The 14,972-nt window shown below is 49.5% G+C and overlaps 1 long non-coding RNA gene across 1 annotated transcript; it reads right to left on the reverse strand.

The window, feature by feature from the left end:
* Window positions 1-4,644: 4,644 nt before the first annotated feature.
* On the reverse strand, window positions 4,645-7,795 carry LOC138929899 (uncharacterized). The gene is made up of 3 exons (XR_011446069.1): window positions 7,729-7,795; window positions 6,513-6,674; window positions 4,645-5,854 (listed from the first exon to the last, which is right to left on the reverse strand). It is a non-coding gene; the product is annotated as an uncharacterized lncRNA (long non-coding RNA).
* Between the last annotated feature and the right edge of the window lie 7,177 nt (window positions 7,796-14,972).

Genomic DNA, 14,972 nt, shown 5'->3' on the forward strand with positions numbered 1-14,972 from the left:
GAGCAATTTTAAAATGATTAACCATTCTTTTCAATGATTTCAGAATACATGGAATTTTTAAAAAATGCAAATCCCATAGAAGGGGTCAAGGCGAAAAAGGCCTCTCTGCAGCATATGCCCTAGGCCTTCAGGCCCACATCCCTAGACTTTCCCCAAATATATCTATGATATCTGTATATTTAAATATTTTTTTTCTGGGGCTGTGCTGGCTCTTCTTTGCTGTGTGCAGGCTTTCCCTAGTTGTGGTGAGCGGGTCTGCTCTCTAGCTGTGGTGTGCCGGCTTCTCATCGCAGTGACTTCTCTTGTTGTGAAGCATGGGCTCTAGGACGTGTGGGCTTCAGTAGTCGCGTCACTTGGGCTCAGTAGTTGTGGCGTAGGGACTTAGTTGCTCCGTAACATGTGGGATCTTCCCGGACAAGGGATCAAACCTGTGTCCCCTGCATTGGCAGGCAGATTCTGAACCACTGGACTACAAGGGAAGTCTTAAAAAATTTTTTTGATATGCAAATAGGATCACAGCAGATGCTGTCTGTCATACCCGCTCACCACCCCTGGATCTCCCCCACCAACTCCCAGAGGTACCTGCAGACATTTCTGTCAAAGCCTACCTTTTCCTGTATCTCTCTGCATCAGGATGATCTCTGGCCAAGAAGATAACCCGGTGACACTCGGGATTGGATAGGTGTTAAGAGTCCAGAAATAAATACCTCTCAATCAATGAGGGGCCAGAGTTCATGGATAAATACCCTGGCTTCCCAGCGCCTTGGTGGCATGATACTGAGGCATGTTCCACATGGACCCTCAGTGGGTCTCCAGGGAACTAAGCCCCATTTGCCTCCAGCAGGGACCCACTCACTGACACAGCCTTTATTGGTATCCCCCTGCCCCTGTCTCACTTCCCTCTTCCCCACTGTGCTTCTTGGATCACCTCCCAAGTAATGACATGCACCCAGATTCTTGTCTCAAGGTCTGCCTTAAGGGAGGCATCCAACTAAGACTGAGATGAGATGATCACACATTGGTCAGCATGGAACTTTCTGCAGCCAGCAGTATGACTCCCAGAACTTTCCCTACCAGCGTGTACTGAAGGACTGTTTATTATTCGACAGTCTGGGCACATCATATTCAATTTAGCCAGTCCTGTTCCAACGGGCAATTAGGTTGTTTCCAGCTTTGGGCTGTTATGGACACTGCAGCAGTGAGCAGTTTTGTGCCCGTATCATTCTGCAAATGGGAAAAATTGATCTGAAGGATTACTTTCTAGTTCAATAGCTAGGTCAAAAGCTAAGGGAACACTTTAGATCAGGACCCAAGGGTGGCTCTGGTGCTTAAGACTGGAGGTGACAGGAATAGAGTGGCTCAAGCCTGGGGACACTGTCTGCAGTGAGGACCTAGTGTGCCTGAAGAGGGCCGGCCCACCTGGCGATTCTCCCCGGGGGTCTCAGTGCATTTGTGGGGGGCTCCTGTATGCTGGGTTGTGAGGCTACTGTAGCGGAAGGGCCTTCCCCCGGAGTCAGTATCTTCAGGAAGAACCCTACCATCCTGTTTCACATGCCCACACCCCGCTGCCACATTCGTGCCATAGATAGTTGTTTTTTCGAGCCAAATTCTCCTGATTTTCAGATGAAAAACAACTTGTTTTGAGAGCACGCACTCCTGAGATCTTCGGGCTCTTCCTTCCGGCTGATGAAATTAATTTTGAAGGTAGGAGGAATCGAGGAGGAGGCTGGGAATGGGTCCACAGCGCACACAGGGAGTGTTTTCTATAATTTGGTCGCTCTGCCTACTTGTGAACACTTACAGTGTTTACCTGATCATCAGCCTGTGCAGAAAACAAATTTTAAAAGCATCAACATAGTTCTTTGTTCTCCTCTAGAGCTATTTTCTGCTTGCTGGCTGCCTACTTGATCTCACCTTAAGATGCAGAGAAAGGTGCCCCAGATGTTCCCTGGGGGCTTGAACCGTCAGAGAGTCTAGACGACCAAGGCTGGAAGCAGCAGTGGTCGCAAGGATAGAGAGGAAGGCGAGAAGTCACTTCCTTTTCCCTCTTTCTCTGGTTTTTCCTGTTCATCTTCTTTGTTTTCCTTTGTCATTGGAGGTGGGGGGCAGGGACAGGGATGCCACCCCTCACACACACACTTACACACACATGCATGCGTGCACAAAAGCACCAGTTTAGGATCTGAGCCCTGGTGAGAGCTTCTGACTGCCATTCCCCACCTGGCTCCCACCCCAAGGCCGCCCATGGGCATCAAGCAAGGAAAAGCCCAGACAGTTATCAGTCAGCTCAGCAACCACACTTACGACGGGGGGAACTAGGGGGAGATCTGTCCTCCCTGCCTTCCAGGAGGGCCCAGGAGTCACCTGGCCTCTGGGGATGCTCTCTCTGCTGTATGGGGACCATTCCATTCCAGGAGCTGTGAGCCCTGAGGTCTGGGGAGAGGTGTGGCAAAGGGAGCTGGCCTCCTGGGCCCCCCAGCAGAAGTGGGAAGCTGAATTCTGACCTTGTTGCCAAAGGTGTGCAGTTCACAGGAGGGACGTGGTCAGAAGTGGGTGGGAGGGCTGCTGATGCTGAGCGGTGATCTGTACTGAGCACGGACTGATGTCAAGCCCGTGTCATCAGACAGCCCCGAGTTCTCTTCCTTCATATCCAGGGGAGGCCCCTGTTCTTGAAGGATGTGTCTGAAGAGTCTTGGGTGTGTATGCAAATCACCTCCCTCCCCCAGCTCCTGCTGCCCATCCTTCATGCAAACACAGCAGAATAGCTGGGGGCAGGGACTCTAGGGCTGTGCCGCCTAGGCTAGAATCCCTGCATTACCCCTGAGCAGCCCGGAGACCTTGGACAAGTTACTTCCCTGCCCTATGCCTGTTTCGTCCTCTGGTTGATGTGAAGGTCAGCATTCAGGGAGTGATTCTAACAGTGCCTGACACACAGTCAACAGTGAATATAAGCATTTGTGCAATTAAAATGGGGGCACGCCCCCCAGCCTATGGAATGTAGAAGCTGTCTACTAAAGATTCAGGGCTGCTGATGGGCAGTCACAGGACAGTGAAGGACGAGAAGTTACCTCAGGAGGGGGTCCAACATGGCACCATAGGACAATCCTGAACATCCCTTCTCCCTTGGACACACCAAATCCACAGCTCCATATGGAACCATTTCCACAGAAATGTAGCTGAGCAGCTCCTTTACCTCAGCATACCAGGCAAGAGCCGCATCAAGGAGGGAAGGATGGGAATTGCCTGGTGGTCCGGCGGTTAGGACTTGGTACTTCCACTGCCAGGGCCCTGGGTTCAATCCTTGGTTGGGGGGACTAGGATTCCATAAGCTGTGCAGTGAGGCAAAAACAAAAAGGGGAAGGAAAGGCTGAGACACACTGTCACCACAGACCCCACCCTGGCATGGCAACCCACCATCAGGAGGGAACTCACAAGCCTGGGGCTTCTCCTTGAAGGATGAGTCCCCCAAGTGCCTGCTTTGAATAACTATAGGTCTCACATCTGTGAGACCCAGAGTTCCATAGCCAACCAAGAAAGAGTTCTCTACGGGCTCATGCTCAGAGTTCAGTTCAGTCACTCAGTTGTGTCCGACTCTTTGCAACCCTATGGACTGCAGCACGCCAGGCTTCCTTGTCCATCACCAAGGTAGCTCATGCTCAGAAGCAACTTCAAATTAAACATCCCACAATTTCCTGGCTGATTGCACTTGTTGGATATTCATCTCTGGCCTGTCTCACCGAAGGCTCGGAGGTCTGCCATTTATTTTGCAGTTTCCTTCCTCTCCCTCTTGAGATCTTTCTCCTTCCAACTCTCTTGTCTCAGCCTGGAGGAGTCCCAGACTGCCTGCGGAAAAGTCCAATTTCTCAATATTCTGGTTCCAGAGCAATTTATTTCCCCTGTATTCCAACTTCTCCATTCCGGATGCCGTCCTGCTCTGATTTTTCTTCATGAAAGTGTTGATGTGTTTTTCTGAACAAAAGCACCAGCCACCCTGAGTTTCCATCCTTAGTAACCTGTATGTGATCTTAATTAATCCTTATGATGCCTCATGAACCAAGTACCACTAGTAAACGCTTTTCATAGCTGAGTAGATCATGACCTAAAGAGATTGTCAAAAAGCCAGTTGCTCATGGAACTGAGATTTGAACCCAGCTCTGTTTGCCCTGCTCCTAACCATGACCCCGTACTGCCTTCACATACCAAAACAAAAAACCATTTTGAAGGAGACCAGAATTTCTGTGCCTTACTCTCTGAGTGACCCTAGGTTCAGCTAAAAACACTATGGCTTCTGAAAGTGAAGTGAAAGTGTTAGTCGCTACCACTCTAGAAAACAGTATGGCGGTTTCTCAAAAATTAAAAATAGAACCACCAGATGATCCAGCAATTCCACTTCTGGGTATTTATGCAAAAGTTTTGAAAGCAGAGAAGGGAGATTTTTCACATCCGTGTTCATAGCAGCATTATTCATAGTAGCCAAGGGGTGGATGCAACCCAAGTGTCCATCAAAGGATGAATGGATAAAACGTGGCCTGTCCACACATTGGAATATCATTCAGCCTTAGAAAGGAAGGAAATTCTGACATGTGCTACCATGTGGATGAACCCTGAGGATGTTATGCTAAGTAAAACGTCAGTCACAAAAAGGCAGCTAGCGCAGGGAATCTATTTAACATTGTCCCCTTAAAAAATGCTTGGTCCATTTTATATGCCATGGTTTTTTCAACAGTTGAAAACTTTAAAAAATTAAAAATAAAAACATTTAAAACATTTTTGCTTCTCAAACGCTTAATGTTTAACCCACTCTCTGACCCTGCATCACTATTTTGAAATTTCCTTTGCAGAGCACAAGTCCTAGACTGGGAAATTGCTAAAGTTTGCCCAGGCCATCTCTTTACACCCGCTCTGCCCAACTATGCCAAGTTCAGAGACTCTTAACACTTCCAGGGGCTCAAGACTCTCTTTAGAATCTGATAGAAGCTTCTACCCTCTCCCTACCTCCACACCCTGAATGCACACATGCACTGACACAGATAATTTTCCTTATGATTCTGATGATTCTGGGGCCTCCCTATAGTCTTTCAAGGACCCCAGAGTGAGATCGCCTAAGTCTCTCACATCATAGAGCTGCCCCTGATGGGCTTAAAGATTTCACTGTTAGTCATCTGCCTTCCCTCTTGGTGAAATCAAACAAAGGGTGAGCTTCTTATGAAAAGGTCGTATGTGGCATCTCATCCCTTTAGAATGGTGGTATATTATCTGTGTGACAAGTCACTGTAAAACATCTCTATGTGTACAGAGTGATGTGTGTATGTGTATGTATAGTTCTGTTGTTTTTTGTTTAGTTACTGTTGTGTCCGACTCTGCGACCCCATGGTCTGTAGCCCACCAGGCTCCTCTGTCCATGGGACTTCTCAGGCAAGAATACCATTTCCTTTCCCAACACCTACCCTGCTGCTAAGTCGCTTCAGTCATGTCCAACTCTGTGCGACCCCATAGATGGAAGCCCTAGGCACAGTTAGTTAGCATTTGGAACAAAGTAATCAGGAACCTCGACTCCAGAAGTGGCTGCTGCTGCTAAGTCACTTCAGTCGTGTCCAACTCTGTGTGACTCCACAGACGGGAGCCCACCAGGCTCCCCCGTCCCTGGGATTCTCTAGGCAAAAACACTGGAGTGGGTTTCCGTCTCCAATGCATGACAGTGAAAAGTGAAAGTGAAGTCGCTCAGTCGTGTCCGACTCTTCACAAGCCCATGGACTGCAGCCTACCAGGCTCCTCCATCCATGGGATTTTCCAGGCAAGAGTACTGGAGTGGGTTGCCATTGCCTTCTCCCCAGAAGTGGCTACCAGATCAAATCTATACCAAAAAGAAAAAAAATCTACATCAGAAGCTCTTTTAATTAGCAGAGGTATCTTAGAAATATTAAGATATATAATTTAAGAACAAGGTCCTACGTAACATGGGAAACTATATTCAATATCTTGTAATAAACTATAATGGAAAAGAATCTGAAAAGGAATACATGTATATGTATAACTGAGTCACTTTACTGGACACCTGAAACTAACATAACATGGTGAATCAACTATAGTTCGATAATTAAAAAAGATTACGGACTCCTGGCACCCTCAGTGCCATGCTCTAATCCAGAGTTCCATTTGGCCCCCTGCCATCTCCCCATCTTCAGAGGACTGTGGTGCCTGAGCGCCCCCGCCCCGAAATTTGGCTGACCCCGCCAAGAGAGCATCACTGTCAGAAGGAACCCTGCCTACAGAGCGCCTATCGGAGAACCTGCGGACGAGCAGGACGTTACCAAGCCTGTAGGAACAGGTCACAATGCTGTCCTTATACCTGCTTCCTAACGATCATCCATCCGCCTGGCCAAATTCCACCTGAGATTTGCTTTTATTCTCTCATGCCACCTGGCAGTGGGTGATGAGGAAGGACAGGAAGAGCCTCAACCGATTTCCCTGGCACATTTCCAGGAGAGCAGGATCAACCTGGGGATACCCACCAGCAGTCCAAGTCAGACGAGACTTTGCTGTATTCAGGAATTAGACAGTGTCATTGAGACTCAGCCTCTCCCTCTCTGTCGCCCTGGCTTCATTCTTAGGCTCCCTACCGATAGTAAGGTGGCAGCAGCGTCTCCTCATGTTTACTCTGGTTCAAGTTTGGCCTGCAAAATAAAGAGGATGTTTTCCCGAGAGCTCTAGTGAACGTCCCCCGAGTGAGTCTGATTGCTATTCTGACCCGACTGGCGTCAGGTGACCATTCCTGGTCCAGTCACTGTTGCTGAGGAAAGGTGTTCCAATAGCTTGGCATGAGTCAAGAGCCACTCCAGGCAGGGGTGTCAGCCCCACTGGAATCCCATGGTTTGGGAGCAGTTAGGGGTGAGTGGCAGATGAAAGCTGCCTACAGCTTCTTTTCCACTCCTCCCATTGAGAGGTAGAGTCCATTTCCCTTCCCCTTGAATCTAGGCCAGCCTTAAACCTTGTTTTAACCGGAAAAAATATGGTAAATTTCAAGGCTGGACCTTAAGAAATCTGTGGATACTGCTTTTGCATGTATGGAACGTGCCCTCATGGAATGCTCTAAGGAAGCTCAAGCAGCCGTTTGGAGAGGCTCACATTGGGGAGAATCTTGGAGCCCTGGCCAGTATCCTCAGCTGGACTCCCTGTCAGCACTCAGCATAACCTGCCAGCTGTGTGGTTGGAGCCATCTGAGACAGTCCAGACTGTAACAGGGAAGAGTCAATTTTGACTCTTTCATGCTAGATCTGTTTCTTTGACTTTTATAATCATACATAATGGCCTGTGTCAGAGAATCCTGCCCTCCTCTGCCTGACCCTTAAACTAAAGTGCCCACCTGCGAATGACTGTAAGAAAGATGAAACTAACACATCCCCCCTGCCTGAGGATTGCCATTCTAGGAGATATTTGCAATAATTAAATGGTCTTTTTTACTTTGTTTCCTCACTTCCCCCATCTCCGATCCATAAAAGAACCTGGCATCCAGACCCTGACAAGATGGTTATTTTGAGATGTTAGTCTGCTATCTTTTCAGTCAACTGGCTTTTTGAATAAAGCCATATTCCTTGCCTCAATATCTCATCTCTTGGACTCACTGACCTCTCATGCACCGAGCAGAGCAAGCTTAGACTCAGTAACAAGACCAGCTGGGCCTCCAGACACCACAAGGATCAGAAGAATCACCCAGTTGAGCATACTCACAGAATTATGGGAAATAATGCTTATTGTTGCTTGAAGTCATGAAGTTGGGGGAAGAGTTTTGTTACACAGCCATTGATAGCTTGTACACAGTGGCTCTGCAAGTGAAAATCAGAAGGGTTTTCCTGGAAATTAAAAAGAGTAAATACTAGATGGACAACAAACAGGAGTCCACCACAACGACCTATTCTGTGTAGGTAACTGAGTCACCACTGATGGGCTCAGGAAGACACAGAATTTGCCACAGCAGCATACCAGTGCCCACTCACCAGTTTTGTCAGTGTCCTGAGGCAGTTGCTGTAGCAGCAGAGACAGTTTCTTGATTCCAAGCTCCGAGCTCCAGCAATGGATTTTTAAAGACAACTGTTCCTTTGGGGGCTTCTGTGGCAAAGATGTTGGCCCTCCCCCACCGGCAGGTCACAATTGCAGGCTTCTGGGAGTCATTTTTGGAGTTCTGGAGACCCTGCCTAGAGTTATCACAACAGCCCTTCTGTAATGAGTTGGATGGTGGCTTCCCAAAAGCTATGCCTGGAATCTGTACGTGGGACCTGGTTTGGCAAAAGAGGCTTTATAGATGTAATTAAGTTAAAGAGATGAGATGAGATCGTCCTGGATTACTGAGGTGGGCCCTAAATACAGTAATAGATGCCCCTATAACAGACAGAGGAGGAGAAAACACAGAGAGGAGAGGGCCACGTGAAGATGCAGGCAGAGATGAGAGTGATACAGCTACAAAGAATCCAGACAGCCACCAGAAGCTGGAAGAGGCAAAGGATTCTTCCCTAGAGCATCCAGAGGAAGCATGACTTTACCTCCAGGGTTCTTGCCTGGAGGATCCCCATGGACAGAGGAGCCTGGCGGGCTATAGTTCATAGGGTCACAAAGAGTCAGACATGACTGAACACACACACACATATCCCAATGCCAGTAAGAGGCTCCATCCACAGTCACCTAAAGAGCAGGTTGTATTTGTCTGCTTTATTCCTCCAAACTGGAACTCTACCTTTCAGCAAGATGTGTGTATGTGGGTGTATCTGTGTTTTTGTGTGTGCGTTTGTGTATGCATTTCTGTGAGTTTGTGTTTGTGCTTGGTATTTGGATGTGTGTGTGTGTATTTATGTGTGTATGTATAAATATGTGTATGTACTATATGCATATTTGTGTGTGTTTATGTGTGTATATTTATATGTTTGTGGAGAGGGGGCATCGGGAGAAGTGAAGTGCCTGTGGCAACTGTTAATACCATAAACTTGAGCTATTGTTTTCATAAATGGGAGGCTGGAGTTGGCCTCTTGCTGCTCCTTACCACTGCGCTGTTAAAATGACATCGCTCTGGAAGAATCCTTTCATTCTGCGAGCATAACCACGTAAACCAGGAGGAGCGAATTCCACTCCATGGGAACTCGCAGGATCTGCTTCGTCCGTGGAGCTCCTAAGCCAGAGCACGACAGCCCCTCGTGGCCTTTGTATTGGGGATCAAAATAGAAACTGTGGAATTCTCCGCTGGTTCAGGGGACATCACCACAGTGCTTCTTCACACTTTCCCTGTGATGCCTATAGTGCTGGTTATTAAGCATGCATTTTGCACCTGAGGCTCTTCTAGGCCCTGGCTTGACTGAGAGGAGTCCCTCCCTGCCCGGGTCCTCAGGAAGCTCCTGACCTGATGCTGGTGGCTCAAGCCAGCTCCGTCCCTCCTACCTTGAGCCCAGGTCTAGGTGAGTGCTGTGAACCTGGGGCTCAGCCAGGCGATGCAGCAAAGCCAGCCTTTCCAAGTGGGTTTAGAGGAACAAGAGGCAAAGAACTGAAGCTGAGCGGTGGGATGGGGGCTGACGAAGGTGGGAGGGGGACAGCTGGGGGCACCCACAGCCCTCATTCCCCCCAGAAGTTCATTCCTGCTGGAGAGGATAGTTATTAGCGGCGGTATCAGTTTCTGAGTGCTCACTGTGTATCCTGAGTGCTGGATGTATCTTCACACCAAGCCTCACAACAGCATAAAGTATATTCCTGCCTGGTAAGGCCACCACGGCTGATGCTCCACTAAGGATTTCTCAGACCTGATGCTACCCCACATTCCCTGCCTGAGTCTGGACTTTGGGAATAGACACAGCTGATTCCAGCCTCCTCCCCGCCTGGCTCTGTCTGCGATCAGGGGTGCCTGGGCTCTGGTCCCTGCTTCCCTCCCTCCTTGAGGCTCAGAGCATGCTGGTCGCCAACAAGGCCGGGACTCCGGCAGCCTCTGTGCTGATTCCTCTGTCATTCATCACGCGGGGCTCTCTTGGATGTCTGCGTTGAGAAACAAATGTTTTTCCCCTTTAGTAAATCAAGTGAAACATCACACACGGGGACAGCTGGTTAGAGCACAAGCTACTACTTTTCTCCAAGGTGAGGACATTGAAGGCACAAAATGTATGCAGGGCCGTGCATGGGCAGTGCCCAGCCTGCCAGCTCAGCACATCCTGGCTCCCCTCCCCGCACCCCTTTGCCTTGGACTCCAAGCCAGCTGGGCACCATGTCTCCCTCCCCAGCCCTTGAGGAAACAAGGTCGTCTTTCTGGCTGCTTACCCGGACACAAGGCAGGCTTGGCAGACACAGCTCCTCCAGGTGCCTCCCAATATCTCAGCTTGTTTGGACTCTCCTCTCTGGTTCTTGAAACCAGAAATCTCCCCAACATGACCCATGCATTAGAGCAAGGAAATGGGGGATAGGAGTGTATAAAGCAGGTTTGGGCTGTAGACTAAGCGTGCTACTGGACTCTTACAGCCTCTGCTCTTTCAGTTGCTCTTTCTCCTCTCTGTCTTCAAGCTCTTAGATCCAGGCTCCCAACTGTCAAGACCTACTTTTAAAAATATATTTTGTGGCAGTCATTTACACTTTAGTATAAAGTTAACTGTGAAGTAATTGTCTGGAGGATTTGCACTTACATCTTTCTGGATGGAAATCATTCCTTAATGGGAGATGTGTCCCCATTAAAGGGATTTTTGACTCCTAATCTCATAAGGCAGAGAGGCATGGGTGAGGGGGCAGGGTTCGATGCTCCTTCAGCCTGAGACTCCTACAACTTCATCCATTTGTCCTGCTTCCAGACTGCCTAGCTTACATCAACATCTGCCCTCTCTGCTCTCTTACTCTCTCCAAGCTTAAGTTGATCCTGGGGTTTGAGAGGTTTTGGTGACTCACCTTGGTGACTCATGTAAGAATCGTAAGATTTCAGGGCTGGTGGGAACGTGAAATCAAATAATGCAAGTTTCTAGATGAAGAAACAGAAACTCAGATTAAGGGAGAGGTGAGATGCCTAAGATCCCATGGCAAGTTATAGCAAAGGTGGGGGACCAGACCCGATTTCCTGGCTCCTAGCAATGTCCTTTTTACCAAGACCTGGAAATAACTCTCAACCAAACACTGGCACCATTTGCAAAATGAAGTCCAGGCAGAAGCTGTCTGCTCTGCTGAACCACAGAGCATGTATCAGGGGTCTGGCCCTTCCAGGGTTAATGACACAGGCAGCCTCTCTGTGGCTTGGGAGGAATGTTCCTAGAAGAATTCTGTCTATAAGAGGAGGCCCAGGGAGCGCTCCTTATGGCTACAGGGTCTAGCAGAGCTCGCTGTTTTCACCGTCCAAACACCTCTCCTCTATTTGGCAACAGGGGTCTTTGATTTTGTTTTCCAAGCAGCCCGGAGCCCCTTGTGCTCCCAAAGCAGAGTTGCCCTTGGCGGTTGCCTCCAGGCCAGCCTTCTGAGTTACTTCCTTCTCACCTCAGCACCAGGCCCCCTCATCTATTTGAAATCAACCTTGACCTAAAGTTGCCTGGAATCATCCCAGGAGTACAGGCCAAAGGCAGAGGACCAGAATCAGTATGCGGTCTAGTGGATCAACAGACAATAGCCACAGACCACCTGGGTTCAACTCTCCCCTCTGCCGCCTCCCCGCTCTCTGTCTTTGGGCTATTTGCTTAACCTCACCAGGTCTGAGAATCCTCCTTTGTCAGGTAGGGATCGTTCTGGGACCCGCCTCCCAGACTCTCGTGACAGTTCAGTGGAGTCAATACATGGAAAACATTTAGAACTTACATACTAGAACAGTGTCCGCATGTAGTAAGTGCTAACTTAAAGTGACTCATAATATCTTTGCCGCCTCTTCTCAAAACCTCCCAGATGTCTCTCCCCTATGAAACTAAGCACTCTGAGCTTTGTTTTGAAAGGAGGGGTGGGGATAGAATATGTTAAAAGGAACCTGTGTGGAAATATGTGAGAGTTATCTGAAAAAATTGAAAGGTACCAGCCATACCCACTTCATCCTGACATCAAACCAAACCAAGGTAAGAAAACTAATAAGATAAATAAGTCCTTATGTGATGTGGAAAGAGAGAGAGACATGAAGGGAGGGAGGGAGGGAAAGGCCTCTCTGTCCATGGGATTCTCCAGGCAAGAATACTAGAGTGGGTTGCCATGCCCTCCTCCAGGGGATCTTCCCGACCCAGGGATCGAACCTGAGTCTCTTAGGTCTCATGCATCGGCAGGCAGGTTCTTTACACTAGTGCCACCTGGCATCTGGTCATTATTCCTTTTCTTTTTGACGTGCTCTTTGTGGCTAATGTACAGGTTAGTGCTGAGAAACAAAATAATGAGGAAAATGAAGTGGGGTGCTCTGAGGGAGCCAGTGGTACATAAATATTTTAACTGTCCAACGAACTTGAATTCTGTGCACACCACCACCTTCATTCTCGCCCCTTACTGTGCGGCACTGCACCTGGGTAGCTCTGGGCTGGCCACCAGCGTGGTCCAGAAACCTCACCTCTTCCCCTTCTACAGGCTCAGTATTGATTCTCAGGCTGGGGAACCGCCATGTGAAAGCTGCTGTCCAGGCTGCTGTGAGGGCCCCCCGTGGCCACAGTTTGGTGTTTATGGGCTGAGGGCAGATTGAGCGGCCAGCTGTCTGCAGCAGGAAAGTCCCTTGGCCGAAAAATATATCCCCTACTGTCCTGTGGTAAATGCCTGAAATTCCACCATTAGCAATGCATTCCTTTGGGTATGCCACACCATTCTGAGGCCACAATTTTCACGTAAAAATGCCCCTCTGGGGAGTAACTCGTGAAGACCCTGACACTTAAGATGAAAGAGTATTTCCTGAGAGAGAAGGTGAACATTGGCTATCTTGCTGGTGGGAGAGCGGCTGGGGTCAAGGGGAGAAGGCGTGTGGAAAAAGGGCTGTGGCTTGGAGTGCTGAAGGCAAACTTGGACAGCTGGGTTCTTATAACACTTTTAAAACACAGCCTTAAAGTCTTTGACGCTCCTTCCAATGGGAGGTGGGGTTTATCGCCTCTCCCCTTGAACCTGGGTGGGCTGTGACTGCTGAAACACCCTTTGTAACCTCTGAGGTGTTCAGTCATACAAGGTCATGAAGCTTCCTCCTGATTCTCTGGAACATTCACTTTGGGAGTACAGGGTCCTCAGGTCAGAAGCATGACTACTCTGAGACCTCATGCTGGAAAGCTCACTCTGAGACCAACCTGCCAAGCAACCCTGCTAAAGTTCTAGATATGCGAGGAAAGCCTCCAGAAGCAGAAGAGTTGTGCCATCAAGCCCCGCCCAAATTCCTGACCTATGAAACTGTAAAATAGAAAGAATCAGTTGTTTCTAGCTGCTCAGGACTATGGTAGTTTCTTCTGCAGAAGAAGCTGATAGAACAGCCAGTTGGCCTCAACAGAATTGGGGCTGGTAGGGATGGGGCTGGATTTGCCCACAGGACAGCCTGAATCCCTCAGAAACCAGCTACCTCAGTTCCCTGGAAATAATGCCGAGCCCACACTTGGGGCCTTCCAGCCCACGATGGGCCATTATCTCCTGAAGCAGAAGAATTTGGGGAGTTCTCTACAGATAGGGACATTGACCTTCCAAGATGCAAGGCAACCTGCTGCTCCCCTGGTGTCCATGATGGGACCTGGTGTCTGGCCCTTCAGACTCCTAGAGGAGCAGTGTGAGGTTTGGTGAGGAAAAGCATAGGTGTGGGCTCAGGAGCTAGAAAGCCCCAGGTTCGAGACCTGACTTAAGTCTAGAAGAGGGTGGAAGGAGCGAGAAGCCTGATCCATAGATAAGGCTCCGTGTCTCCAGCCTGCTGGGTGGCCACCTTGTGTGTGGCCCGGCCCGGGGCAGTCAGCAGCATTGTGGCAGCCAGTCACTCCGGGCTGGTCACAGCTGGGCTCCTGTCACCAGGAAATCTTTTCACTCACAGATGGACAAGTTCTGTTAGCACCTTGTTGCTGTTCTGGAAAAATAGAGACTGTTCACAAGGGGGAGAAGATGGAATTTTTTTAAAAAAGAGAGATTTTGATGGGCATGGGCATAATACCTTTTTTCTCCTAAGTGGCAACCACTTGATTTGTTTATGGTCCTGTGGTGTTTTCCAGACTCTTGCTTCCTCAAATCCCTTCTTTCCATTCTGACCTAGTTTGGGCTCCCTCAGAAGCAGACTCAGAGCAAGATTTGAGCTTAACTGGTTTGTTGGGGAGGAAACTTAGTGGTATAGAGGAGGCCAGCCAGGAAAGGGAAGGTTGCGTTATCAAGGGAATAACTGCCACAGGCCACGGCGTTCAACACGCCTGTCTCCGAGTCTCCTACCTCGGGGCCAAAAGCTGACTAATTATCTTCTGACTCCTGTGGGCACCTGCTGAGAGCTTGGCCTGCATGGGGCCAGGAGCAGGCCCTCCTGTCCAACGGAGGTCACCCGAGCACACAGAGGACCCTGCTGATGTGCAGACACTGGGAGCGCAGGGCCATTGGGGCCACGCCTGCGCCTGCTGTAGGCTCTTTCCCTTTGGACCTGTCCCTGGCCTTCCCGGTGGGCCCTTTATTCACACACGATCAGCTGAGGATTCATTTGCCACAATCTCGACAATCCATCTCTCACCTCAAATGCAACGAAAGTCGCCATAATCCCCAGTTTCTCCTTCCTGCCTTGGAGGCAACAGAGACAGCCTCAGAGAGCGGCAGGGGCAGGACGGAGCCACCCCTTCAGCGTGGGGGCAGGACTCCCTCCCCCCACCATCCCTCTTGCTCTTCTGGCCCTGAGAGGGCGCAGACCCTGGCCACTAGCCGCCCTTGACTGTCTTTCCAGAAAGGCCTTGTCCCATCCTGCGCACCCCTCAGACCCTGCGCCCCAGAGCCCGAGGGCCTCCACCTTCCTGCTGGTGTGCCCCGGGCCTCACCTCGCTTTGCTAAGCCTCCACGCTCTGTCGAGTTGGGCCCAGCTG

Source organism: Ovis canadensis, chromosome X (genome assembly GCF_042477335.2).
Source record: "Ovis canadensis isolate MfBH-ARS-UI-01 breed Bighorn chromosome X, ARS-UI_OviCan_v2, whole genome shotgun sequence".
Taxonomy (NCBI): domain Eukaryota; kingdom Metazoa; phylum Chordata; class Mammalia; order Artiodactyla; family Bovidae; genus Ovis; species Ovis canadensis.